This window comes from Macaca nemestrina, chromosome 16, assembly GCF_043159975.1.
Source record: "Macaca nemestrina isolate mMacNem1 chromosome 16, mMacNem.hap1, whole genome shotgun sequence".
Taxonomy (NCBI): Eukaryota; Metazoa; Chordata; class Mammalia; order Primates; family Cercopithecidae; genus Macaca; species Macaca nemestrina.
Genome location: NC_092140.1, coordinates 12782178 through 12808780, shown reverse-complemented (window position 1 = coordinate 12808780; position 26603 = coordinate 12782178). Strand labels below are relative to the sequence as shown.

The following is a 26603-nucleotide window of genomic DNA, read 5'->3' as shown; positions in this document are numbered from 1 at the left end:
CTGGGTGAGAGAGTGAGACTCTGTCTCAAACAAAACAAAACAAAACAAAAAAACAAAAAAAAAACCCCACAAAAAACAAAACAAGAAAACAAAACAAAAAACCCCCCACATTTACACATTTAACTTGATATGTAGGAAGTACTAAAAATGTCAGTTTTTTAGTAGAATAAATATATTCCACTATTTTCATTTTACAGATGAGGAAAATGAGACTTGGAGAGTTTCACCAATACACTCAAGGTCTTATAGCTCCCTAGGACTGGACATATGCTTAGAATGTGATGGCAGTGGGAGAGCCATGAGGAGGGGTGTGCCTTGGTTCTAGGAAACACAGAGATAGTAGGAAAGTAGCATGGGCAGGACTCTATCAACTGTGTATAAATCTAACACAAATTTCAGGTTTGAGGGTAGCTGTGAGGCTGCTGATACAATAATAGCAGGAGAGATCCCTGACTCCACCCTTCGCGAGACTCCAGCATGTTGACTTTCAACTGGTTCCTAAATCTTTCAGCCTGTCTTCCCTGCAGTGAATATCCTAGGACCTCTGTCCTTTCCTTGTTTTTCTGGTCCTCTTGAATCATCCTCTTCCTCACATTTGTTTCCTCTCAGGTTCCTCATCTCTTTAGCTGATGTGGCTGTATTGCCAGGTGGTATCCTGGCTAAGTCTCAGCCAATCCCGGCTTATGGGAACAAGAATGAGAACCTCGGGATTCTGCACTTCTTCCTAGTTCCTTGTGATTTTTAAGCTGTGTTTATGCTGAGCTGGGTGCATGCTGTGTTTTTGTAGTCGATTTTTCCTCATCAGGGAGTCCCTCTTGCATACATCTTTCCTGAACCTGGGACTGACTGATTCCCCTGATTTTGAGTGTATTTTCCTAACAAAGACAAGCAGTGCATGTTGGCACAGCCGCTTGGTATTTTTCCTAGAATGCTAGAAGGAAGCAGAGATTCATTTGGTTTTCGCCAGTCTCTCTTTTTCTAAATTGTCCCATTTGGCTCAGGCCGTTGGCTTTAGTCATTAGAAGAGGGATGTAGGAAACTGTTCCTCTCGGTTTATGAGCTTAAGCCTAAGTACATCAACATGTGCCTTACCAGGACAGAGATTTCCATGAATATTTCTGGGCCATCAGAGTTCTGTGAAGAGTGTTTCTGCATTCCAGATGCAGGGCTCGCATGTGCAAATCCCACGTGGAGGTCACGGTTCACTAACTCTGGAGGGCCACCTAGAGAAAAGAAGTGATTCGGGATAATCACTCTGCAAACTGTAGACCAGAGACCCAGAAACCACCATTCTTTTGGCGCTGTTTAGAATTTGGGCAAGGAGCCACAGACACATTTTTGAGGTGAGGAGAACTGCGTTTTCCTTTTCATAATTAAAAAAACCCATCTTTAGCATTTTTGGAATAAGCAATATTCATCTCTCAATTAGTGTTAACAGCTAATCAGGGTGCAGCAGGATGGCAGAGCTTTCCTCAAACAGCAGGAAGCTTGTTTTATTTTTTCAATGCCACTTAAAGATTATTTGAAAAATCTCCTTCAGAGACCAGTGCGTGGGGAGCCACCTACCCCAGTCAGAATTTAAAATGATCCAAAATACAATATTAATGATTGATGCAGAAGCTCACAGTTTGGTGCTGGGGTTTAATTAGATAAGCATTGCAGCTGTTTTCGGGTGGAAGCAACTTGATAGGACATGGAGCTGTTATGTGACTTCCCATCTACGGGGCATCTATTGAAGCGGAAACAGAAGCAAGCTACTAGGAATTACGATGATTACATTTTTTTTTCAGTGCTGAAATGAGTAGAATTCTGATTGCGGGGGAGGAAAAAGCATTTTGTAATTAAAAAGGTAGGTTTGGATCATCTATTCATTTGCCCATGAACTTAACATTCATAAAAAATCAGCTAGTTGCAGCCAAGCAAAGACCTGGCCAGCTGTATGTAAAGCAGTTACATGTGTGGCTCTTTTGGCCTGTACCACTTTGCACATACAAAATCCTCTTGCCTCAAACCCATCCTTCCCTTTGCAAACATCGAGTCATGTCAGGCTGCCTAATGTCTTATGCATGCAGACAAATACCTCTAATGGGCTGCTTTGGAACTGCTTTCTCTCCGTGCAAACTTGAGAAGAATTTAAACTGGGGTCCATTTCACTGTATGTCACTTTCTAAGTCAAAGGGACTTGTCAGCATTTGGTTATGATAAGAGGAGTTTCCTGTGTCTCAAGCTGGAAATGGCTAGAATGTACGGTGAAGTCTGTTTACAACTAAGCTTCAGCCTGTATGTATGACCTCTGGTCATGAGGGACATCTCATGAGGGCAATTTATTGAGGCTTATTGTAAATTAAATGCCCAAAATTTCCAGGACGTATCCCACCACCACGAGGCTTGAAACTCTGTACATTTAAAGTGGCATTGTTAAATTGATTTTTAAATCATCTCTACCCAATAAAAAGGAAGCCTGTCTAAGTGTTTTGTGTTGTAAAATAACTATACTAGCCACCTGGTTATCCATGAGATAAATTTTTAATTGTTTATTGTCAATAACTACAAAATGTGAAGTTACATGAGAATGCTAAGTGTATTATTTTTATTGTGTAGATGAAGCTTACTGAGTCTTCTCCTGATTGTTCTAAATCAATTTCTGCCTGACTCTTTGTGAACACGGGAGAAATGAATCTTTTGGAAGGTGCATTAACTCTCTCGGGTTATTAAATTGTCATTCTTTGCACTGAAAAGGGACTTAAGAACTGCTTTCTCCCTTCTGGCTAGAAGTGTTGGAAGGTGAAGAACTAGGGATTAGAAAGCTTGAAATATGAAGCCCTGGTTTGTCCGTTTTCTAGCTGTGTGATCTTGTTCAGTTTGCTAAACTTTGAACCTCTCCTCATTTGTGAAATCAAAACAGTACCACCTGCCCTGCTTATCTCATAGGATAATTCTGAAGATCTAGTTGGATGAAACATGGCTTCAGGTTGAGACCTGAAGCTAGGCATGTCTAATATTCCGCACACAAACTGGAATAAATTAATGTAATAAATCAACAGGGTCTTCGGTGAGGTAGTTCCCTGCAGTCCATGCTACTGAGAATAGATGACTCTGTCTCTCTTAAACCTTCCATTGATCAAGGACGATGGTGAAATATTTGGATTTCTAAAGCTTCTTCTAATAAGTAATAACTCTTACCACCTGCCTATTTTGAGGGTTGTGGAGAGACAGTAGGGTTATTCAGGCAGATATAGCGATGAAGAAAATGAGATTTTTGCATGACCCAGTGAATTACAGGTCAGACCTTGGACCCAGGACTTCTGATTCCGAGGTGAGTGTTACCTCCTTTACAGCGGATTATCTCTGCAGACAGTATGTAAAATTAATGGAAATGAGGAGGTGGGCTTATGAGGGAAATGTATGATCAATTCTGGAATTGCAGAGTGCAGATGTCAACAAAGCAGACAATTCATTAAAGAATATCAGTAGGCTGAACAGCATGGTTGCCATGAGATGCACCGCAGATCACTGTTTTTGTGTATACAAGAGAGTTGGCTATATTGTGGATTTTTTAAAAAGTAAAACAGGCCAGGTGCAGTGGCTCACACATGTAATCCCAGCAATTTGGGAGGCCGGGGCAGGTGGATCACCTGAGGTCAGGAGTTCGAGACCAGCCTGGCCAACATGGCAAAACCCCGTCTCTACAAATAAAGAAATTAGCTGGACGTTGTGGTGTACGGCTGTAATCCCAGCTACTTGGGAGGCTGAGACAGGAGAATCGCTTGAACCCAGGAGGCAGAGGTTGAAGTGAGCCGAGATCGTGCCACTATACTCCATCCTGGGCAACAGAGTGAGACTCTGCCTCAGAAAAAAAAAAAAAATTAATAAAATAAAAATAAAACATACTCCTTTTAGTTGCATGCATTAATGATTGCTGATAATTTGCAAGTGATTCTTCCATACTTGTTCCCTTGATAAAGTAATTGATCAACATATGGTCCCTTCATGCCTTTCTAATTGATGCTGATAGAAAAGCTGACAACAATAAGTAATAGGCTTATTGTAATACTCCATCAAGATCTTTGAGGATAGAGATGGATTATAGTGCTTTAAACATTACTATAGATCCTGAAGGCAATCAATAAACGCTACTGAGGATGGGAAAGCCTGGTGGACTGCTGAGTAAAAGGTAAGCGTGAATATTTTGAATAAAGGGAATGGATAGAATGTAGGAAATGCTAATACATAGTGAATGCATAGGCAATACATACAGGGCTTGTAATGTATAGACAAGCACTTACCTTGTGGAATAATGGTAATTTTGATGAAGGATAAACAGCAATTATTGGTACCTATCGGTCTTTCAATCCAGTGAATGGTCTTCCAGAGTTCAAATGTGGGCTGCATTATCTGTCCCAAGGTTACATTTTCCACTGAATAACAGTGACCCCAAATCAAGCTACTTTTCACATGCCATAGTCAAGTACTCGACTGAACACTCCTGCAGCACTCATTACATGCCTCTGTTATATTAAGCAGTCGAGGCCACAGATCTGATTGAGATGCCTCGGAGAAAGGTTATTGAGAAGAGTAGAGGGCCTACCATCAAGCATTAAGGCACCCCAACACTTACAGGCTATGTAAATGAGGATTTGAGACGTAGAGCCAATGAGTAGCTGGGGGCAGGAGCACAGTTAGGAGAGGGTGACATCACTATAGAAATCCAAAGGAAGAAAGTATTTCACCAAGAAGGGTGTGGCCAACGGGGCTGAGTTGTTGGGGAAGATGAGGGCTGAAAAAGGTCTGTTGGCTCAAGTAATATGGAGACCACTAGAGAACTTGGCAAGAGCTGTTTTGGTGAAATGGAGTGAGCAGAAATCATATCTCTGTGGGTTGAGAAGTGAGTAAGGGTTGTGTAAAGGAAAGAGAAAGTATATACAATGATCTGACTTGGAGTTATTTTAGAATCCATGATGCCATTTTTCCATGTATTCCCTTGGAGTCACAGTTAAGACAAGCTGTGAAGGATTCCATCCAGAAAGGCCCCCATCCATCTGGAGCTAATATTATTTCCAGCACTCAGGGTAGCTCCTGAGAACCAACTAATCCTGTTGCCAGCCCACCTGGTGTAGGATTTCCAGGAGCAGCCGGCTTCTTCTAGAGAGGTCCAATTCCTCCAATCCATCAGAGACTTCAGAGTCCAGATCTGTGGACATTTCTAGGTCATTTCTTTCCCCCATGACTCATCCATGTCTTTCACACAAGCTGAACAAAGTCCTCTGGTCACTGTCCTCTTCACGTGGCCATGTGTTTCCTTCTCCCTGGACCTGATATAATTATTCTTCTTCTAAACTTTTCCGCTGTGCTCTGTGGAACCTCTATTAGTTGCAAACAATTTCATGTACACTCTTCACCTAGTTATAGCAAGTTTCACCATTTCTTGGCTCTCACTGAAACCTTTGCTCTCAAGTGGATGCTCTCATTTGGGTTGGGGTCCTCCTTGCTCTCAGAGTCCCTTGCAGATCTTCACTCATTCACCATGTTTCCTGGTCACTTCCCTTCTTTCAGGGAGCCCCTGGTCCTGCTGCCCGTCTCTTTGTCTCAAGCATGTGTGACTCACCTTCCACCCTGGGATCTTACCTTCTTTTCTACTTCAACAGACCAGGACATGGCAGGACTCACCATCCCAATCTATCCCCCATCTGACCGCTTCTTCTGCCTTCCTGCTTCCAGGCCCAACAGTCCTCAACCTGGGCTGATGCAGCTTTGGGAATCAGCCTCCTGTTTCTGCTCTTGCCCTATATGGCATAATCCATCTTCCATGGTACCCAGAAGAATGTCTTAAAAATGTGTCACATTGGCCAGGTGTGGTGGCTCACACCTGTAATCCCAGCACTTTGGAAGGCCAAGGCAGGCGGACCACGAGGTCAGGAGATCGTGACTACTGGCTAACACGGTGAAACCCCGTCTCTACTAAAAATACAAAAAATTAGCTGGGCGTGGTGGCGGGTGCCTGTAGTCCCAGCTACTCGGGAGGCTGAGGCAGGAGAATGGTGGGAACCTGGGAGGCAGAGCTTGAAGTGAGCAGAGATTGCACCACTGCACTCCAGCCTGGGCAACAGAGCGAGACTCTGTCTCAAAAAAAAAAAAAAAAAAAGTGTCACATTGTGTCAACCCTCCAGGACTTTTCTTCATACCAAGACTGAACTCCAAAGCCTTACCATGTCTGGAAAGGCCTCGGGGGTGGGCCCCTCTCTGCCCTCATCTCCTACCACATCCGTCTTACTCAGGCTACTCCAGCCATCCCCAACTCTACCAAGCTCATTCCCTCCCCCACAGCATCCTCTTCCAGAGAGAGCTCCTCTTTCAGTCATCCACAGAGCTCACCCCTTGCTCCATCCATTTCCCCACTCAAATGCCAACTCGCCCTGGTCACTTTAACTACAAGAGTTCCTTCCTCTCCCTGTCCCCAATACCACTCTCAATCCTGATGCTGGGCACACATCAGAACCAAAATTATCATCTCCTTGGGTGTGTTAGCATCTCTCTCCTCCATTAAGTGCCTGGAAGGTGGGGATCTGCGCGCCGTGCCCGCCACTGTCTCCTCAGTGCCTGCTGTAGAACTGAGTACATCCTGTGTGCCAGATAAACCCCTGTTGGATGATGAAGGAACAAGGTAGCCAATTCACTCTTCTCCAGCCACTTTGTCTTAAAGCCATAAAATAAGTCCTTGTGGCGTCCAGACGTGTTGGGCTAGAGACATAAAATAGCAGTTCTTCTCCCAAAGTGCTACCACTGAAGAGTGGACCTCCTCCGCCCCTTCTCGGCATGACTCTCATAACAGTGCAGTCACTCTCAGGTCTCAGGCTGGGCTCATTCCAGTCCTATCTCTTCTAAACTTTTGTCTACCCTCTAAAGGACTCCTTGGTACCTGGCATAGGCCAGCCCATGAGGCTGGTCCCCATTTAGAATGGAGGAGAGTTGTGGTTCTCTCTTCTGAGTCTTCTCTCCCCTCTATGGGGCAGGGATGAGTGGAACTAAATGAAGGTGACAAGGCAGATGTCTCCCGCCTCATAGCCAGCAGCTGTCAGAGTTGTTGGGCTCTCTGTGCTGTTATTGCCCTCTTGGCAAGGACATGTCTCAGCAAGCCTGTGCAGTAACTGAAAGTTTTTCTAAACTTAAAATGTTGAGTTCTTAGGACTTTTGGGCTCAGCTTTGGGCCTTAGTTGCAATTCTGAGAAAAGCAGAGAAAACATACCAAGCCCCAGTATCATCCTTTCAACTAAAGGTCCAGGAACAGCTCAACTGCTGAGACTGTGCAATGAATGCACCACTCTGGCCTCAGCTTCCTGGCTTTCCAGTGTCCCCACTCTCTTGGGCCACTGCAAGACTGTCAGCCTCCTTACCTACCAGCCTCTAGGGACTTGCCCTTGTTCCCCACCCTGCCTATACCTTAGGGGTGATCACTTCAGCCTCCTCAGAGAGGTCTTCCTGGATGACCCCAAACACAGCAGGCTCTTCCTTGTCGCACCATGTCTGTCATGGCCCCTACCCACCATCTGAAATTCTGATTTCCTTGTTTATCTTCTTGTTTCTTGTTTGCCTCCACTGCACAGTACTGGAACAATCCTTGCCTGTGTTGCTCACCACTGTGTCTCCAGGCTCAGGCTAAATCTTGGCGTGTATCAGGCACTCAGTAAACACGTGTTGAATGAGTGAAGACATTTCAACAATTCCCTTGCCAATGTCTTCAGTGTTCTTGCCCTCTAATGCCTTCTCCACCCATCCATCTAGAAGCCAATCTTGGTCAATCTGCATCTCCTTTTCCTGCCCCTAACCTGGCCTGCTGAGCATGGCTGGAGGAAATCATGCACTGTTTGGGTTGCAGTTGCTACCAGTCCATGATCCCCAACCTCAGCTGAGGGCGAACATTCTTCTGTGAGTCTCAGTCATCTCTCTTCCACTTGCCACCGTATTTACTTCAAGGCTTCCTCAGTTTCCCTGTGCCTCCTGACCCACCTGGGAAAGTGAAAGATATCAGATGGGAATTGGCTCAACTGTCCAGGCTCCCATTGTCTTCATCCATCCTCACATCAACTTATCTTCAACTTGTCTTCAACTTGTCCATCAGCTTGTCTTCATCCATCCTCACATTCTTCAGTCATTTCAATGTGGTGTGGACTGTCCTTCCCTTCTCCTCCATAAGCACACACCTTCCACTGTGCTCTCCCACCTGCTCAGGGGTTCCCTCCATCCGGCAGCCTTGCTCCTGGGGCTTCCACAGCTTCTTTCTTACTGATTCTTTGCCATCAGTATTCAAACATGATCAAACCTCTCCAGTTGCTAAAAAAAAAAAAAAAAAAAAAAAAAAGGAAAACAAACCCTCAAGCCCACCCTCTCACCAATGTTTCTTTTAGATTATTTCTTCTCTCAATTATTTCCTTTTTTTACATGTTTTTCATTGAATGCCTTCACTCCTGTTCATTCTGAAATCCTCTACAATCTCATTCCGCCCCCACCACACTAAAGACCCCTGCTTTTCTGGAACCAAATACTCTTAGGCTGATGAATAATTTAGGCTGCAGTGCATGTAGGCCATTGTCTCAGCTCCACTCTGGGGAATTAAAGAAGGAAAGGCTTTCCATCTATTTATTGGATTTCTCCTAAGAACCGAGTGATACAAAGACCCAGAATTCTCAGGGAAACCAGCCCAGTAGCCACACATTTGCTTTTACCTTCCCTATACCTTCATGACCAGTATCATTCTCAGGAGGTGGTGCCTTTCTATTTCCACCCACCCACCCTACCCGCCTCTTTTTGCTGTTTTCATCTGGAGCACATGGTATGGTTTGCCTCACTACAGCAATCCCTGCTTCTTCTTTGGGAATGATCTGGACCTTGGCAAAGATCTAGAAAAGAGTGCGTTTGGGTGCCTTCTTCCCACAAGATCCCCCCTAAGTCATGACCTGAGGATGGAAGTTTTCTCTTGTGCCTGGATCCATATGTTCTATGTAACTGTAAAGCAGATGCCCAGTCTTATCTCTGGGGTAGACTTCACAGGTTGTCTGGGCCCCATGTGTGTCTCATGGAAAGAGCAGAAGGTCACAGTGACCCAAGGCTCCTCCAGGAGTTTGAAAGTATCTGCTGCAGATGGCTAGAGACAGATGGTTTTGAGTGGCTTGACAACAAAAAAAATGCTGTGCAAGTTCAACTGAATTCTTTTTTATTTTTTAACTTTATTTATTATTTTTTGAGATGGAGTCTGTCTCTGTCACCCAGGCTGGAGTACAGTCGTGCGATCTCGGCTCACTGCAACCTCTGCCTCCCAGGTTCAAGCAATTATCTTGCCTCAGCCTCCCAAGTAGCTGGGATTACAGGCACCCGCCACCACGCCCGGCTAATTTTTGTAATTTTAGTAGAGACGGGTTTCACCATGTTGACCAGGCGGGTCTCAAACACTTGACCTCAAGTGATCCGCCCCTGTTAGCCTCCAAAAGTGTTGGGATTACAGGTGGTGTGAGCCACTGCACTTGGCCTGAATTCTTTTTTAAAGACTTCTGATTTTTACACACTCATTAAATCGCTTGGAATAGGAAGAAAGGATGAGAGGTAAACATTTTGGCAAGAGGAAGGTGGGAACTAGTGGTAAATAGCTAGAGGAGAGTCTGTGGTGAAGGAGGCTGGAGGATGGATGTGCTTGCCTGGTTGCTAGGCAGAAAACACCATCACTGGTGCATTGTGCCTTTTGCAGGCAGTGTTGTTTTGCTAATTTCCTGCTCCATCCCTCCAGATTCCCTGCATTTCAAAAACATACCATATTAACTGCCAGCTCACTAACCTCACACCCTTCCAGGTTCCTTGGCCTGAAATTACCTTTCTTATGAATTTTGGATTGAACTCTTATTCCTTCAAGGCCCAGCTCCAACGCCACCTCCTCTACAAAGCCCTCTCTGATACCTATACCAACAACCTCAATGAAATGGATTTCTCCTTCTTGCTTAGTTGCCTCCGCATTTTGTGTTACTATAATACTTTTTCTGAGAAGTAACTGGTTCAGAGAACTGGTTAGGAGAAAGACTGTGGGCTCTATAGAGTCAGGCAGACTCAGGCTCATGCACAATTGATGATTTAGTCTGTGTGACCTTGGCTGAGTCACTTCTCTGGGCCTCTGTTCTCCCACCTTTGGAGATGTAATAATACCCAAATCAGAGGACTATGGTGAGGATGGGGAGGAGGAATATGAAACTCTCTACATGAACTCCGTGTTCTCTAAGTTCACCCTGACCCGTTGCATCTGCTGGGCACTAGGGCTACTGGCTTCCTCATCCTCATTAGATGGGCAGTTCTGTGAGTGCAGGGTTAATACCCTTATCAATATAACATGCTCCTAGAGGACCTAGCACCATTCTTAGTAAGTGCACATCAAATGTTTGACATATTAATTCCAATTTCCTTAGACTGTTACCTCCCAAATTTGTTTACCTCCTGGTGCTCATAGAAAGTGATAATATTTGTATGGATAACCTGGCGGGGATGTGAGGGCATCAGTGTGGTGCTTGGTGAGAAGATCAAACCCATTTTCTTTATGCTATATAATTGTGGTAAAGAAAATTAGGTATTAAGAAATATATTAAATATTTTATTTGTATAATGCTTCAAAGCACGACCTCTTTAAATTAGTGGCCCAAGGAAGTTGTAAGAATAGAATTCAAATATAATTTTGAGTGATTCTGAAAACATTGTGTTTTACATTTTGTATTCACTGTGAAATATTTATAAATATCAATAACTCTCAGGACACTGGGAGTCTGTTCTAGGGAACACTGATGAGGAGGAAGAGCTTTAGTCAATGTTTGCCTAAAGTTGCAGACTGTTTTCAAAGTGAGGAGACGGATTGGCCCACGAGTGATGCCCTGGTGGGGGTCAGAAGTGGGTCAACGCAGCAGTGGGAGTTAGTACGGCATGGCCAATCTGAGCCCAGTCACCTGGCAGGTCATCAGCAGATAATATTGCCTAAATACTTCTTGACTTTCAACGGAGCGCAGTTTCTCCTGTTTTCACTCACAAGGCACCTTGATCTTCAATGAATGTCCTTTGCTAAATTGCAAGGGACATCCTAACAAGGTCACTGACTTCTTTTGGGCATGGCTCACGTTTGTAACTTGGAGTTTCTGATTCCACGTTGCATGTAGGTTGGCCTTGTTTGCTGTAAGATTCTGGAATGACTTTGAATAATACTGTTGATTCTAAGGGACCCACTGCCTGCCAAAACTGTGTTCCAGGAGAAGAGATGGAAAGGAAGCAGAGAGGTACAACCTCAGGGATTGGAAAATTAGACAGACGTAGCCATCTGTTACCGCTTCCACCTCACTCATGGGCGGCTGTTATTACAAGGCTATTTTTACAGGTGCATATTTTTGTTATGTTTGTCCTCCACTCGTCTTTCTGGGCTCATTTTGAAGCACTTGAGGCAATCCAGGGAGCCCTTTGGCTCTGTAAAGACTGCAGGATGGCTCAAAGCCTGGCATGGTAGGAGAGGATCTGTCCTGACATTCTGGTGTATTTCTACATCCAAGGATGGGAAGGGCATTTGGTGGCAATGGTGGGAGAGAGGGCTCAATGGGGCACCAGTTTGAACAGACAAAAGACGTTGAGCAGACATATTGGGTTACTTGCAAGATAACTTCAATTTCCCCACAGATGCCAAACTGAAATACTTGCGGGGCACACTAACCTCAATAACACGGAGAATGGTGAGAGCAGATTGAACTCAAATACATGTGGGCACGTAAGTATTTCCACCTTTATAATCTGACCCTAAAAGTGGTGATGTACAATACGCCAAATCACCTAGGCCTCAGTGAAACTTCTTTTCATATTGTGCTCTATTTTACTTCTAGAAATTACCATTTAGAGGGAAGCTCAGATGATAAAACCCAAGTATTCCAAGCTTTCTTTCTGCCTGGCACAAGTATTTATCATTTGTTTACATTATTCATACATTAAATGCAAAGCAGTTATTAAACATCCACCATGAATCAAATACCCTGCTAGATGCTGATGACATGGGGCTGGATAAAACAGTCCTTGCTCTTAGGAAGCTCTCAGGCTAGTCTACAGGTTTGCCCAGTGTGATACATGCTGTTATGAAGATCACAGGGTACACCACAGAGAGAGAGAAGGGGGGAACTTAAATCAGCCTGAGCTGTCAGAGGCACTTCATGTAAGAGGCAGTGTGTGTGTCTGGATTCCTTTCCTCAGGAGGAAGGAAATACTTGTTGAGTGAATCAAGACTATGGAGGGAATAGGACATTGGTCTGAAAACAACAGCACAAGCCAAAGGTCCTGAGGTGGGAGCAACCTGGCCCGTTCTTGGTATAAGAGGCAGCAGGGAGTTTGATAAAGCCAGAGCACAAGGTGTCTGGGGGCGGGGAGAATGGTTGATGAGACAGGAGAGATAGGTGAGCACTAGATCCTGAAGGGTCTCCCAAGACACGCCGGGACTTTCTTATGAAAGCCATAGGGAGCTGGTGAAATTGTGTGAATAGATGGCGGCATCCTGGCTCTTTTTGAATTTGAGAGCAACCAACTTGGTGGCAGGAGATGGACAATGCAGAGAATACACTGAGTAACACTGAAGTTAGAGGCAAATTGACCCAAGAAGGGGTGAGGGCCTGAATGGGCATAGTAGCAGCAGGGGTGGAGAAGAGGAGAGGATGCTGAGAGTTATTTAGAGAAATTGGTGTAGAGAGGGATGAGTGTCTGCATGGATGTAGGGGACCAGGACAAGGAGGAGTGAAGGATGACTCCCGAGTTTCTATGTAGGGAAATGGGTGGGTGGTGGTATCATTAGGGGAGACAAGAATTCAGGAGGCAGAGGTGCATATAGAATGGGGGAGAGACAAGAATTCCCCTGCAGCATCTTGAGTTGCAGTTGCCAAATGAATAATCCTGCATTCGTTTTCTGTGTGACAGGAACAATCCCATTGTCTACAGAGTGGGCCTGATGTTCTGTATTTTCGAGAACTGGCTCCTGACCTGCTCTTCTGTTCCCTCTCCACCTCCTCCTCCTCCACATGAACCCCCAGCAGTCTTCCTGCTGCCCTCTCTATTCATGCCCCTCATCTGTGAGTATCTTCCCTTTGAAGCCTCTTTCCAGCCTCTCCATCCTCATGACTTTCCGTGCCACCCCATTGAATGTCACTGTGCCCCAAGCGGCACCACATGGCATTCTGTGTTGCTCGATGTCTGTCTTCCCTGATGTTCTGCCCTCCCTCACAGAGGTGGAGGCATCCAACGTGACGGGAGTGAGCTCGACAGGGGTGAGCTCGTGCAGCTGCAGAACATGAAAATAGCTGGCTGACTGCGACACGGTCCATGAGAGAGGCCCCCGGAGGTTGCTGAATATCTGTTTGAAAAAGGAGATCAAAATGACTGTGTTGTGGGCCGTGGGGATGGAGAGACTCACTCATTCTTCACAACTATCTTCTCTTTTGGTAGCAGCACCCTCAGGCCTCTGACTCTTTGCTGTGGCCGGGAACTCCCTGTGGGTTTGGGATGTGGCGGTGCTGCCAAGAGAGACCCAGCTGACAGCCTTCCTCTGTGGGTCAGCTGGCCGCCCCTCCTACATCTGAGGACTCACTTCTTCACGTTGCTCCTCTTCTTTTCCACTTTCTGAAGCATGGTGGCTGAGCAATCTGAGTGGGTCCATCTCTGACTCTGTGGGAATTGAGGCCCCAGGGTCTTCGAGCCCTCCTTCCGGTAGGGGCAGCACTGCACATCACAGGGTGTCCTTGACCTTGGCCTGGGCCTGTGGCAGACAGTGACTCGAGTCCTCCCATCCTCCATCAGCTGAGGTTCTCACCTGTGCACCTGACCATCTTGGTATCCACATAGGAGGCTCTGAAGAGTACATATACTGGTATATCTGGGTACATTCTAAGCTTGTGAAAGGCGGAGATGTGCTACATCCCTTCAGCACCTAACACTTTCTATACAACAGATGCTCAGGAAATGCGTTTTGTTGAAAAGGCATATGACAAGGTAAATTTCCTTGAAATGATCAGTAGTAGTTTATATATGCATATATAAGTAATACCACATTATTTTCATTATAGTTACCGTTTTTTTTTTGTTTGTTTGTTTGAGCACCTACTATGTGTCAGGCACTATTCCAGGCACTCTATGTACATTATTTCTAATCATCTCAACTAAGTGCATTCATCTTATTTTAGACATGTATTTATTGAGACTTCATGAGGTTAAGTTGCCTGTCCAAGGCACAGCAAAAGTGTTCTGAACTGAGGTTTAAATACAAGTTATTTTTAGCCATATCCATACTCTTTAATAAGCTCATTCTCACCAGCAAATATCTTTGACAATCAGGTCTATATGTAAGTCAGCACCATCGCACTGTCCTTTGGTCTGGGGCTCTACCCTGTACTTTCTGCCATATGCAGCCACCAGCCCTGTAGCACTCTAGCATGTGTGTGACACGCATGTACATACACACACTTTTCCCTGCCTCTCCCTCACTCATACCCCATGCTCCACTAGGAATGGGACCCTTACTCCTCCATGAAATATTTGATGCTTTCTTTCTTCTGTGCTTCTTTTTAATGCACATGATTCTCTCTTATTATAGTTTTTGCTTATTCCACAATCTTCAGAAGAAATACTCATCAGTGTGTGATATGTTAATATGTTGCCTTAGCTAGTGTTACATAGTTCAGCTGTTTTTGGAAAAAAAAAAAAAAGGGATTTCTAGTTTGCCAATACAAAGTGGTTTTGCAATATATTTCCCTATATGTTAGTCTTTATATTTCTCCTCCATTTTTCACCCTCTTCTAAGGTTCCCTTTCTTCAATATTTTCCTTTTGCATCTGTTGGGACTTTAATATTGGGGTTTCCTTGGAGACTTGTTACTGTAAAATACTGTACCATTTTATTGTAGGACTGGGTAAATACTGTGACTTATTGTGGTCAGATCAATTTAATGGCAAGGAAATGCTTATGTTCCAAGACCAATAATTACAATCCATTCCTCACCGGCTTTCCCGCTTCTGGCATGGCTCCCTGCAGTCAATCCTTCATGCAGCTGCCAACTTCATTTTTCTCACCCGCTGCTCTGACAGCGTCACCTCTCTCATCCAACCCCTACGGTCACTATCACCCCTCATGTCCATCCACACCTAAAACTATCCCTTTAGCTTCAAGACCCTCACTCCCTCAAAAGCCTTTTCCCCTCCAGTCCTAGCCAGCATTCTGCTGACAGTACATTCACACAAGGACGTTCCCAGCCCTTAGAGACACTCACTCCATCAAAAATCGATTGGGAGCATGCCAGTGGATTCCAGATGGATTTCTCAGTGTTGCTCCCTTTGCCTCTGAATCCCTTCCCAAGACTTCTGTTCTCCCAGCCCCATTCTTTGCCAAGGGTACCAGCTGAAATTTTACCTCTTTCCTAAAGTCTTTTTTGTTTAATAGAATGATAAATTATACGATACATTTTATTTTATTTATTTATTATTATTATTTTAAGACAGAGTCTCACTCTTGTTGCCCAGGCTGGAGTGCAATGGCACGATCTTGGCTCACTGCAACCTCTGCCTCCCAGGTTCAAGTGATTCTCCTGCCTCACCCTCCCAAGTAGCTGGGATTACAGGCGCATGCCACCATGCCCGGGTAATTTTTGTATTTTTAGTAGAGACAGGGTTTCACCATTTTGGCCAGGCTGGTCTTGAACTCCTGATCTTGTGATCCACCCGCCTCAGCCTCCCAAAGTGCTGGGATTACAGGCATGAGCCACCATGCCTGGCCCAATACATTTTATTTTTACTTTTGTTTTTTTTGAGATGAGGTCTTGCTGTGTCACCCAGACTGTGTGGTGGCACAGTCAGGGCTCACTGCAGCCTCGACTGCCTGGGCTCAAGCAATTCTCCCACCTCAGCCTCCCAAGTAGCTGGGACTACAGGTGTAAGCCACTGCACCTGGCCCTGTACTATACATTTTAAATTTTAAAAATTTAATTGTGGTAAAACACACATAACATAAAAGTTACCATCTTAACCATTTTTAGCATATAGTTTCGTAGTGTTAAGTACCTTTACATTGTTGTGCAATGAGTTTCCAGCACTGTTTTCATCTAGCAAAACTGCAACTCTGCACCCATTGTACAAAACTTCTGATTCCCCCTTACCCCTAGGCCCTGGCAACCACCATTCTGCTTGTTGTCTGTGTGAATGGCATTACTCTAGGTACCTCATCCAAATGGAATGGTACAGTGTTTGTCTTTTTTTGTGACTGGCTTTTTTCATTTAGCATGATGTCCTCAAGGTTCATGCATGTGGTAGCATGTGTCAGAATCTCTTTCCTTTCAAAAGTTGAAAATTCTCATGTGTGCATATATCACATTTTGTTTATTGGGTCATCTGTCAGCAGGTACTTGTATTGCTTTCATCGTTGGCTATTGTGAACAATGCTTCTATGAACATGGGTGTACAACTGTGTCCCTTGGAAACCCTGTTTTTAGTTATTTTGGGTATATACCCATCAGTGCATTTTTAAACTCACAAAATAATTTTTGACATTTGCTTTAAGAGGGTTTAAGTAGGATGAAACAAAAGCAACTATGTAGTGCTTTTCAATGGATCCATAGTAAGGGATGTGGTAATGTGAAGACAGGTTGCATCTGCTTCAGAACCCAATGGTAATAAATGAATATTTTACAGTGAACAGTGAGCAGCATTTGTTCGTTGAACAGTTCAAACCTCAGAAACAGTGGGAGAGATAATTCAAAAAATTATTGAGTGTGGTTAGCTGAGTAAGTCAGTATACCTTAGGGTTTAAGTGTTTTAGGTGCTCATCTTCACTTTATAACACTTGTTGTGGTTCTATGATGTCAAAATAATATGTTTGTAGTAGAAAATACAGAAGGTGCGAAAACGCACACACACTTGTGTGTGTGTGTGCACGCAGCTAGTTTGCTAAGTGAAAAGTATACATTCCCTTCCTTGCCAAGAGAAGCTCCCCAGGAGATTCTGATTCTCTCCCGTGCCCCTTATGGGGCATTGCTCCTTGTGTGCAGGGAGCCCTGGGTGGCTGGGCTGGGGACATGTGAGTCACAAGGATTACCCTTGTCTCTCTGGCATGGGACTCAGGCTATATGTGACTTCTTTTCCTTCAGTTCACACCTGATCTTACTCTTGAATCTTAACTCTCTGATGACAAAAGAATCAGGAAAAGATGAAACCAAGGAAAAGTGCACCAATGACAAACAGTATTGTCCATTAAGGCCCAGAGCAAAGTTGTCCTAAGTGCTTCCTTCCCTCTCCCAGGCAGGAGGCAGCTTGAGGTTGCTTCATGACAGAGACTTTACTGCATAGAGCCCAGGTTTTGAATGCCTTCTCTGGTCATGGATTAAACTGGAGCCGCTAGCACCACAGACCTGTATCCTTGACCTTGATCTATTGCAGCGTACCTCTCACTGGTGTGCCTGCATGTGGCTTTGAGCTGTCCCTCTGCTCAGCGCATGCCATTGCGTGGGTCCCGGTGGAGGTCCTCCTTGTTATACAAGATGTGTCCCATCTTTCCCAAGGAGGTTCACCGTATGTAGGTAGATCAGAGTTTTAAAATGAAAGCACTTCATACTCAGCAAGTATGCCGCAGTCTCACATTTTGGGTTTCTTTCTTCAATTCCCCCAAAACAGACGCTGTTTCTTGAGATGATTTTGTTATGCAAGAGAAGACTTGTGCAAAAAAAAAAATTGTGGAAGAGTTGAGCAATGACTTTCCTCCCCTCCCTTGTTACTGTTTATTTCTTCATCCGGCTTGATGGCAAATTCAATGGAAAAGGTGCCAATCTATCCACTTTTGCTTCTAGCAGAGAGTCATGGAATTTGTCACATTAGAGTCACTCTGAAAAACCCAATCAATATTTGCTTAAAGAGCAAATCAGAGGCATCATCATTCTCATTTGAAAGTTAAGGTCCCCTTGGGATGGGATCGGCAAGCCAACTTACTTCGTTTTTGGCTCCTCCTCTCTCTCTCTCTCCAGGGTTCTGATTCTCGCTACCCTCTCACCTTCCTGCTTAATCCCCAGCCTCCATATGCCATCCATTTTTCTGGACTTTCTGCTGTGATCCAGGATTTGGAATTGGTCCTTGTCCTTCCTGTTTTCACAGCAGGCCAAAAAAAAAAAAAAAAAAAAGTAACAAAGGAATTAAAATCCCTTATGAATCAGCAATTTGCAGAGCAGACTTCTCTTAGGATGCTTCTCATTAATACTGGACAAGGTGTTTATGGATAGAAAACTGTGGAGGAATTTTTACAAAGTTTTTTTTTTTATGTCTTCCACTCCCCCAAATAATCAGGAAACCTTTTCACTGATATATCTTATACATTTTAAATCAGAATTTCTTTTGGTGGCTTTTAACTGAGGCCATAGGTTTTGAGACACACTCAACTAGAATGAATGAGGAGACCATAGGAGAGAGCTCCAACGTGGCTGACATGTATAGTGGACAGAAAACAAAGACCTGTGTTGGGCTTTGTTTATTCTTTCAAGTCTCTAAGCTGTTGACTGACAATACCCTGTATGGCATCTTAGCAGAAATGACCTGCATTTTTCATTTTTTCTTCGGTCCTCTACACCGTGGTGTACACCTTCTGTGTGGTTCAGATATCTTCCGTATCATATTGGAGCCCTACTAACATGCCATTCGTAATACATTGAGGTTAGAAATAAGTCAAGCACATTGTGTGTGTGAGAGAGAAAGAGAATATGCAAATAAAACCTAGTTCAATTCTCACAGCTATCTAGAAAGCATCTATTGTTACCCTCCTTTCACAGATGTAAAAGTCAAGGGTCAGAGAAGTGACATAATTTGTCTGACATCTCACAGTAAGAAAAAGAGCTGGGATTTGCACGAGGGGTCTGCATTTACAAAACCAGTGTTCTTTTCATCTCTATGCTGCTGTTCCTTTGGTGGTGAAAACAATGATTATCTATCAGTCCCCTTGCCCTGCCATTTTCTCTCAAGCATTGCCTGGCTGAGAATAGTTGCCCAACAGTTGTGAATTTCCTTCCTTCCATTTCCTCCTTCTCTGATCTGGCCAAGTTTCTTGGCTGCAGGCATTTACAGACTATCAGAATCCTCAAAACAGTTCAAACCAGTTCTGTGTATGAGCAGAATATAGAATCTGTCATAATGTTGGCCCCCTGAAATTATGTTTTTATACACTATGCTTTTCAAATTGGGGCCAATCAACTCGTCATTCACTGAAATGTTTTCAGCAGAGATTATGCTGACACATGGGGATGCATATGTCACATTTATAGGGGAAGTTTTAAAATATGATCATTCCACTGGCATCAGTTCCTTGTTAACCAAAGACGAGGTTATTTAGATGCATTGAGTGTGGCTCTTTTGGATCAACTCAGCTACTTTTGATCTTCACCAGATTTTTAAAATTTTGTCTTACAAGGATACAAAAAACAAAATTTCATCCTCCTGATAGAGTAGGAAAATGATTAAATATACTGTAGGTATTGGAGAAATGGTACCACATTCAATTACAGTGCCAGTGTATTAAGTTCCATTTCTCACTGTGTCTGAAGTTCTGCAAATGGATTTCTGCCATACTAAGGTGGGCAGGAGTCTCCTTGATTAAAGGTCTTCTTAGGTGAAATGCAGGATGACTGGTTATTTTTCTTGGAAATAAGGCCAGCGCAGATTTGAGAGCAGCACAATTTAGCTTCACTACGGTGCTTCTCATTCTGGAGAAATCTAAGCTGTGGCTATGGAGAAGTATAGCAAGCTTAGATGAGCACTGCACAAGGAATTAGCATTTCAGCCAGCGGGTGCCTGGAGAAGCCCAGACTTGTACATCCAACAGTATCCTGGACATCTCTCAGGCAGGCATCTTAACCTTAACTCGTCTAAAACTGACCTCCTGTTCCTCCTCCCCTAACCTGCCCACTCAGTTTATCCCCCTCGGTGCTTGGCAATGCCATGCTTCTAGTTACTCAGGTCAAAAACATTATGGCTATCCCTGATTCCTGTCTTTCTCTCACATCCAACCCATCACCACATTCTGTTGCCTTTGTCTCCATAAAACACAATACATCTGAATTCTGACCACTTCTCATCACCTCCATTGCCAACATGCTGGTCCAAGCCGCCATCATCTCAAGCTTGGATTGCTGCAGCTGCCTCTCACAGGATTTCCTATTCCATGCTTGTCCTTAACAGACTGACATCAACCTAGCAGCCTGGTGAACACCAAAGGCAGACCATGCATCTTTCTGTCAGAACTCTCTACTGGCCCCTCATTTCCCTTAGAATAAAAGCCACAGGCCTTCTAGTGGCTTACAAAACTCTGCAGTCTTAGCTCCTGTTCCTTCTCTGGCCTCCCCTGTTACGACTCTCTCCCTCTCTCTTTCTGCTCAGCAAAGGCTTCCTTCCTTTTCTCAGCCACCAAACGGCTCCATGTTGGCCTGAGTCCGGATTCATTAGTGATATTTCATCAGGTGTCTCCATCTAGTGCCTTGAACCTGTTTCAAACATCATCTCTACACCTTCTGGAGAAAGTGCAAACCACCAGTCCAATTAATTGACGAGACAAGTCAGCTCTACTTCCAAAATATGTGACTAGCAGGTTCTTTTTCCACCAACCTCACTGTCAGTAATCCTCATTCCCACCCCTCAGTTATTATGTCTGAACTAGGGCCTTATGGCTCCGCTCGGATGGGCCTCTAGAGACCTTCACAGCGCAATTCTCACACCTCTTTACTCAGATATCTTCTCACGGAGGCCTATCTTGACCTCCGTATTTGAAATTTAGAAAGTATTCTATTTCACTTCTCCATCATAAATTGAAACTCTAGGATTTCTAGAATCTAAAAATTGAAAATTTATTAAGATAATTTTACTTAATAACCATGGAATTTTGCATTCAAATAAAATTCAAAATAATTTGATATGTCAAAAAACTAAAATTACAACCTGCATATTTTTCTGCTTGAACATAAACTCCATGATAGCAAAAATAGTTGTCTTTTAAAAAAACAAAAACAAAAAAACTGATGTGTTCCTGAGAACTTAGAATAGTGCCTGGAATTAGTAGGCACCCATTACCTACTAGCTTAATAAATGAGTAAGCTGAATGTCCTAGCTAGCTCCAGACCTGGATTGGATATTGTGGACAAGACACTTCAACCTTCTGAAATTTGGTTTCTTCGCTTTTGGAGAGGTGAGGTCTGAAACTCCTAATTCCTGACTTTGGGGAGACATTAAAAACCTTCCAAAATGTGCACTATGCAAATATAACATGGTTCAGGGGCACACGTGGCAGAGGGTGTGAGTGGCACAGTGGGCTTGTGCCTCATCCTGGAGCTGCCCTGGCTGCACACCCAGGGCTCAGTATTTCTCCTCTGGAAAGTTAGCATCATAAATTCTTGTCAAATTCTAACTTAAGGCTAATACGTAGCTATAGTCTGACTGTATCAGGAAGAATTTGGAGCACGAAAAGATGAGGGAGCCATAATGGTAAACGCTCCTGGCAAAAAGTCATTGCGATGGGAACTTTCCACTTTGCTTTACATGTGTAGCATTCTCAGTGACCAACCAGAATGATACAGCAGCCCCTTGAATTATTTAAAATCACACAGCAACTCACTGCGGGCTTTGTGACCCAACCTTGTGTTAATGATGTGACTATTCTCTGAAGTCCAAAACTATTGCTACCTCGGGTTTTAACCTTTTTGAATAAGTTTTTTTATTAAAAATACTTGCATCAGAATTACTTGTCACTTTCTCAAACTGGTGATTTGTGATTGGAACAGATGCACTGGTGCATACAATTGTGAGAGTTCTATTTTAAAGTGTTTTTCCTCATTTTTAATGAGTTTCCTACCTTTAGGCATTACGATATATGCCTTTATTCATCCTGGTTAAGATTTATAAGCAGCTTATACATAAAAATTTTAATTTTACTTGTAAATGTAGTAGACATTCAACCACAAATGTCTTTTTCCTTATAAGAGGGAGAAGTAATCTTTACTCATTCATTCATGCATTTATTAATTCAGTTGCATCTCTGATGCATCTACTATGTGCCAAACCCTGTGTTAAGGGGTGAAGAACAGTAGTTCAGTCCTTACCCTTATTCATGGAGTGTGTAGTCTAGTGAAAGAGAGAGAAATCAGACTAGTAATTAAATACAATCTAATTAATATCAGGCTGTTACTAAGGAAAAGCAGTACATTGAGCAGCAGCAGACTTGAGCTGGTTGGGGTGGGGCTAGCGTCTCCCCAGCACGTGCCTTTTCACCTAGGACATGAAGGAGTCAGCCAGGGGAGAACGGGGCAGGTGTTTGTGGGATGAACTTGCATCCTGGAGAGTAGAAGAGCGTGAGTGATGGTCCTGGGGTGAGTAGGAAAAAAGAGAGGGCCAAGAAGGAGAGAGAGAATAAACTGGAGAGGGCCAAATAATGTGGGGCCTTGTCAGCTACGGGTAGAATTTGGGAATATTTGAAGAAGAAGAGGAATCTATTGAAAAGTTTCAAGCGAGAGTGTGACATAACAGTTTTATTAAAGCATCACTGTGGTTGGTGAGTGGAGGCTGAGCTGGAGGTAAGTGTGGATGGGGGGGCAGCACTTGGGGGCTTCTGCACGTGTCCCAATATAAATAATTTGGTTTTGTGGTGGCAGTAGTGGTAAGAATTGATAGTGAAGATGGTGAAAACAGAGCCCGCTGGACACATATTTTGGAATTAAGACTGGCAAGTCTTGCTGATGTATTGGGTGTGTAGTTTATTATCCAGAAAGTGTTGAGATGACTTTTGGAACAGGCTCAAAAGACACTACAAGAGGACACCTAATGGAACGTCAGGAAGGAATCCAGACTCACAGTGAGGACGATGACATGATGAATTCAGCGGCTTTAGCTGGGTGGTCGCCATGGGACAAAAGCCTCGGGGATCTGATTTCATCAACCTCTTGAATTCCAGCTCACAATCTGGCATTTACAGTCCCCTGCCTGCCAAATGCCAACCTTGGATTTCACTTCTGCAGAGGTTTCTGGAGAGTGGTTATTCTACGTGTGTCAAAGAAGGGCTCATTCTCAGGTGTTTCCTGAGGATCACAGAGAACTGCCAGTACTTCCACCATCTTGGAACACTTGTCTTTTAAAAATAATTCAAACTTTTTTCATTGAAGTAATACATGCACAGAGTTAAAATAAAAATATGGAAATATGCAAATCAATCAATACATATATGCAAAGACTTAAAATAGGAAGTGATAGTTCCCTACTGGTAATCTCTCCACCACTCCAAGTCCTGGTCTCCAGAAGCAACCACTTTTTACCTCCTTTAACTGGTTATCTTCATCTCTGTAATGATATGATCATATTTATTGAGGTGGAATTCACACAGCATACGGTTTACCATTTTACAGTGAGCACTTCATAATCTTTTCCAGATTCATCCAACTTGTAGCATGTAGCAGTACTTTGTTCCTTTTTATGGCTGAATAATATTCCACTGTATGTATATGGCACAATTTGTTTATCCATTCATCCACCGAGGAACATTTGGGTAGTTCCTACCTTTTGGCTTTTATGAAAAATGCTGCTATAAACATTCATGTTTGGTATTCATATGTTTTCATTTCTTTTAGATATATACCCAGAAGTAGAATTGCTGGGTCATAAGATAATTCTATGTTTAACATTTTGAGCAGTTGCCAAACTGTTTTCCATAGTGGCTGCACCATTTCACATTTCCACCAGCAATGCATGAAGGTGCCGATTTCTCTACATCCTTGTCAGCACTTGTTATTTCCTTTTATTTTTTCTATTATAGCTATTCCAATGTGGGTGAGGTGGTATCTCATTATGGTTTTCATTTGCATTTCCTTAATGACCAGTTAAGTTGATTAACCTTTTGTGTGCTTTTTGGCTATTTGTACATGAAATGTATGTTCATGTCCATTGCCCTTTTTTAAAATTATTATTATTATACTTTAAGTTCTGGGATACATGTGCAGAATGTGCAGGTTTGTTATATAGGTATACATGTGCCACGGTGGTTTGCTGCACCCATCAACCCGTCATCTACATTAGGTATCTCTCCTAATGCTATCCTTCCCCTTGCCCCCCGCCCCCTAACAGGCCCTTGTGTGTGATATTCTCCTCCCTGGGTCCATGTGTTATGTGTTCTCATTGCTCAACTCCCAATTATGAGTGAGAACGTGTGGTGTTTGGTTTTCTGTTCCTGTGTTAGTTTGCTGAGAATGATGGTTTCCAGCTTCATTCACATCCCTGCAAAGGACATGAACTCATTATTTTTTATGACTGCATAGTATTCCATGGTGTATATGTGCCACATTTTCTTTATTCAGTCTATCATTGATGGCCATTTGGGTTGGTTGCAAGTCTTTGCTATTGTAAATAGTGCTGCAATAAACATATGTGTGCGTGTGTCTTTACAGTAGAATGATTTATAATCCTTTGCGTATATACCCAGTAATGCATTGCCCATGTTTTAATTGGAATTTTTGTCTTTTGTTGAAAGTGTTCTTTCAATATTTTGGATACTAGACCCTAATCAGATATATGATTTGCAGATATTTCATCTCACTTTGTGGGCTGTCTGTCATTTTCTCGACAATGTCAATTTCATCTATTTTTAATGTAGATGAAGTCCCATTTATCTATTTTTTTCCTTTTGTTGTTTTTGGTGTCAAATCCAAGAATCTATTGCCAAATTGTGAAGATTTACTCTACATTTTCTCCTGAGAGTTTTATAGTTTTAGTTCTTATATTTGGGTTTCTGATCCGTTTGGAATTAATTTTTGTGAATGAGGTAGGGGTCCAACTTTATTCTTTTGCAAGTGGTTATCCAGTTGCCAAAGTGCCATTTGTTGAAACGACTATTCTTTCCCTATTTAATGGTCTTGGAAACATTGTCAAAAATAAATTTGCCATAGATATTGGGTTTATTTCTGCACTGCAATTCTACTGGTTTATATGTCTGTCCTCATGAAAGTACCACACTATTTTGATTACTGTAAATTTTGCAGTAAATTTTGAAATTGAGAGGTATGAGTCCTCCATCTTTATTCTTCTTTTTGAGGATTATTTTGGCTATTCAGGGTCCCTTAAAATTTCATGTGAATTTGAGGATTATATTTTCTATTTTTGCAATAAAGGCCATTAGAATTTTTAGTGGGATTATATTGAATCTGTAGATACTTTTGGGGAGTATTTCCATCTTAACAATATTAAAGCTTTCAATCCATGAACATGGGCTGTCTTCTCTTAATATTGTCTTTGATTTCTTTCAACAATATCCTGTAGGTCTCAGTGGTCAAGCCTTTCACTTCCTTGGTTAAATTTATTTCCAGGTGTTTTATTCTTTGGATGTTATTGTAAATGGAATTGATCGCTTAATTTTTTTTTCAGATTGTTTATCACTGGTGTACAAAAAGCTGATTTTGTCTGTTGTTCTTGTATCCTGCAACTTTGCTGACTTCGCCTGCCTTCCTTCCTTCATTCGTTCTTTCCTTCCTTCCTTCCTTCCTTCCTTCCTTCCTTCCTTCCTTCCTTCCTTCCTTCCTTCCTTCCTTCCCTTCCTTCCTCCCTTCCTTCCTTCCCTCCCTCCCTCCCTCCCTCCCTCCTTCCCTCCTTCCCTCCCTCTTTCCTTCCTTCCTTCCTTCCTTCCTTCTTCCTTCCTTCCTCCCTTCCTTCCTTCCTCCCTTCCTCCCTTCCTCCCTTCCTCCCTTCCTCCCTTCCTTCCTCCTCCCTCCCTCCCTTTTTGCTTGCTTGCTTTAAACAGAGTCTCACTCTGTCACCGAGGGTGGAGTGCAGTGGATCGTGTCAGCTCACTCCAACCTCTGTCTCCTGGGTTCAAGTGATTCTCCTGCCTCAGCCTCCCAAGTAGCTGGGATTACAGGCACCCACCACCACCACACCTGGCTAGTTTTTATATTTTTAGTAGAGACGGGGTTTCACCATGTTGGCCAGGCTGGTCTCGAACTCCTCACCTCAGATGATCCACCTGCCTCAGCCTCCCAAAGTGCTGGTATTACAGGCATGAGTCACCGTGCCCAACCCATTTATTAGCACTAGTAGTTTGTATGTTGTGTGTGTGTATTCTTTGTAATTTTCTATATATAGAATATGCCATTTGAAAATATAGATAGCTTTATTTCTTTATTTCCAACTTGGATGACTTTTATTTCTTTTTCTTGCCTAAATGCTTGGCTAAGATTTCCAGTACTACGTTTAATAGCAGTGGCAAAAATGGGTATTCTTGTCTTTTTACTAATCCTAATCTTTCAGTTTTTCACCATTGAAAATAGTAGCCGTGGGTTTTTCATATATACCATTTATCATGTTAGGGAGGCTCTCTTCTACTCCTAATTTGGTGAGTGCTTTTGTCATAAAAGGGTGCTGCATTTTGTAAAGAGCATATTCTGTATCTCTTAAGATCACCATGTGGTTTTTTTCCCTTTGTTTGAAGTTCTTTTAATATAGTGTATTGATTTTTAAAATGTTGAACCATCTTTGCATTCCTGAGATAAATCCCATTTGGTCATGGTGATTTTAATGTTA

General features: G+C 43.1%; 2 long non-coding RNA genes across 4 annotated transcripts in view; both read left to right on the top strand.

Annotated features, from left to right (window-relative positions):
* LOC139359053 (uncharacterized) overlaps window positions 1-26603 on the top strand; it is a 351645-nt gene that overhangs the window by 239240 nt on the left and 85802 nt on the right. The window lies entirely within an intron of this gene.
* On the top strand, window positions 10758-13143 carry LOC139359055 (uncharacterized). Its single transcript, XR_011614620.1, has 3 exons — window positions 10758-11392; window positions 11686-11773; window positions 12961-13143. It is a non-coding gene; the product is annotated as an uncharacterized lncRNA (long non-coding RNA).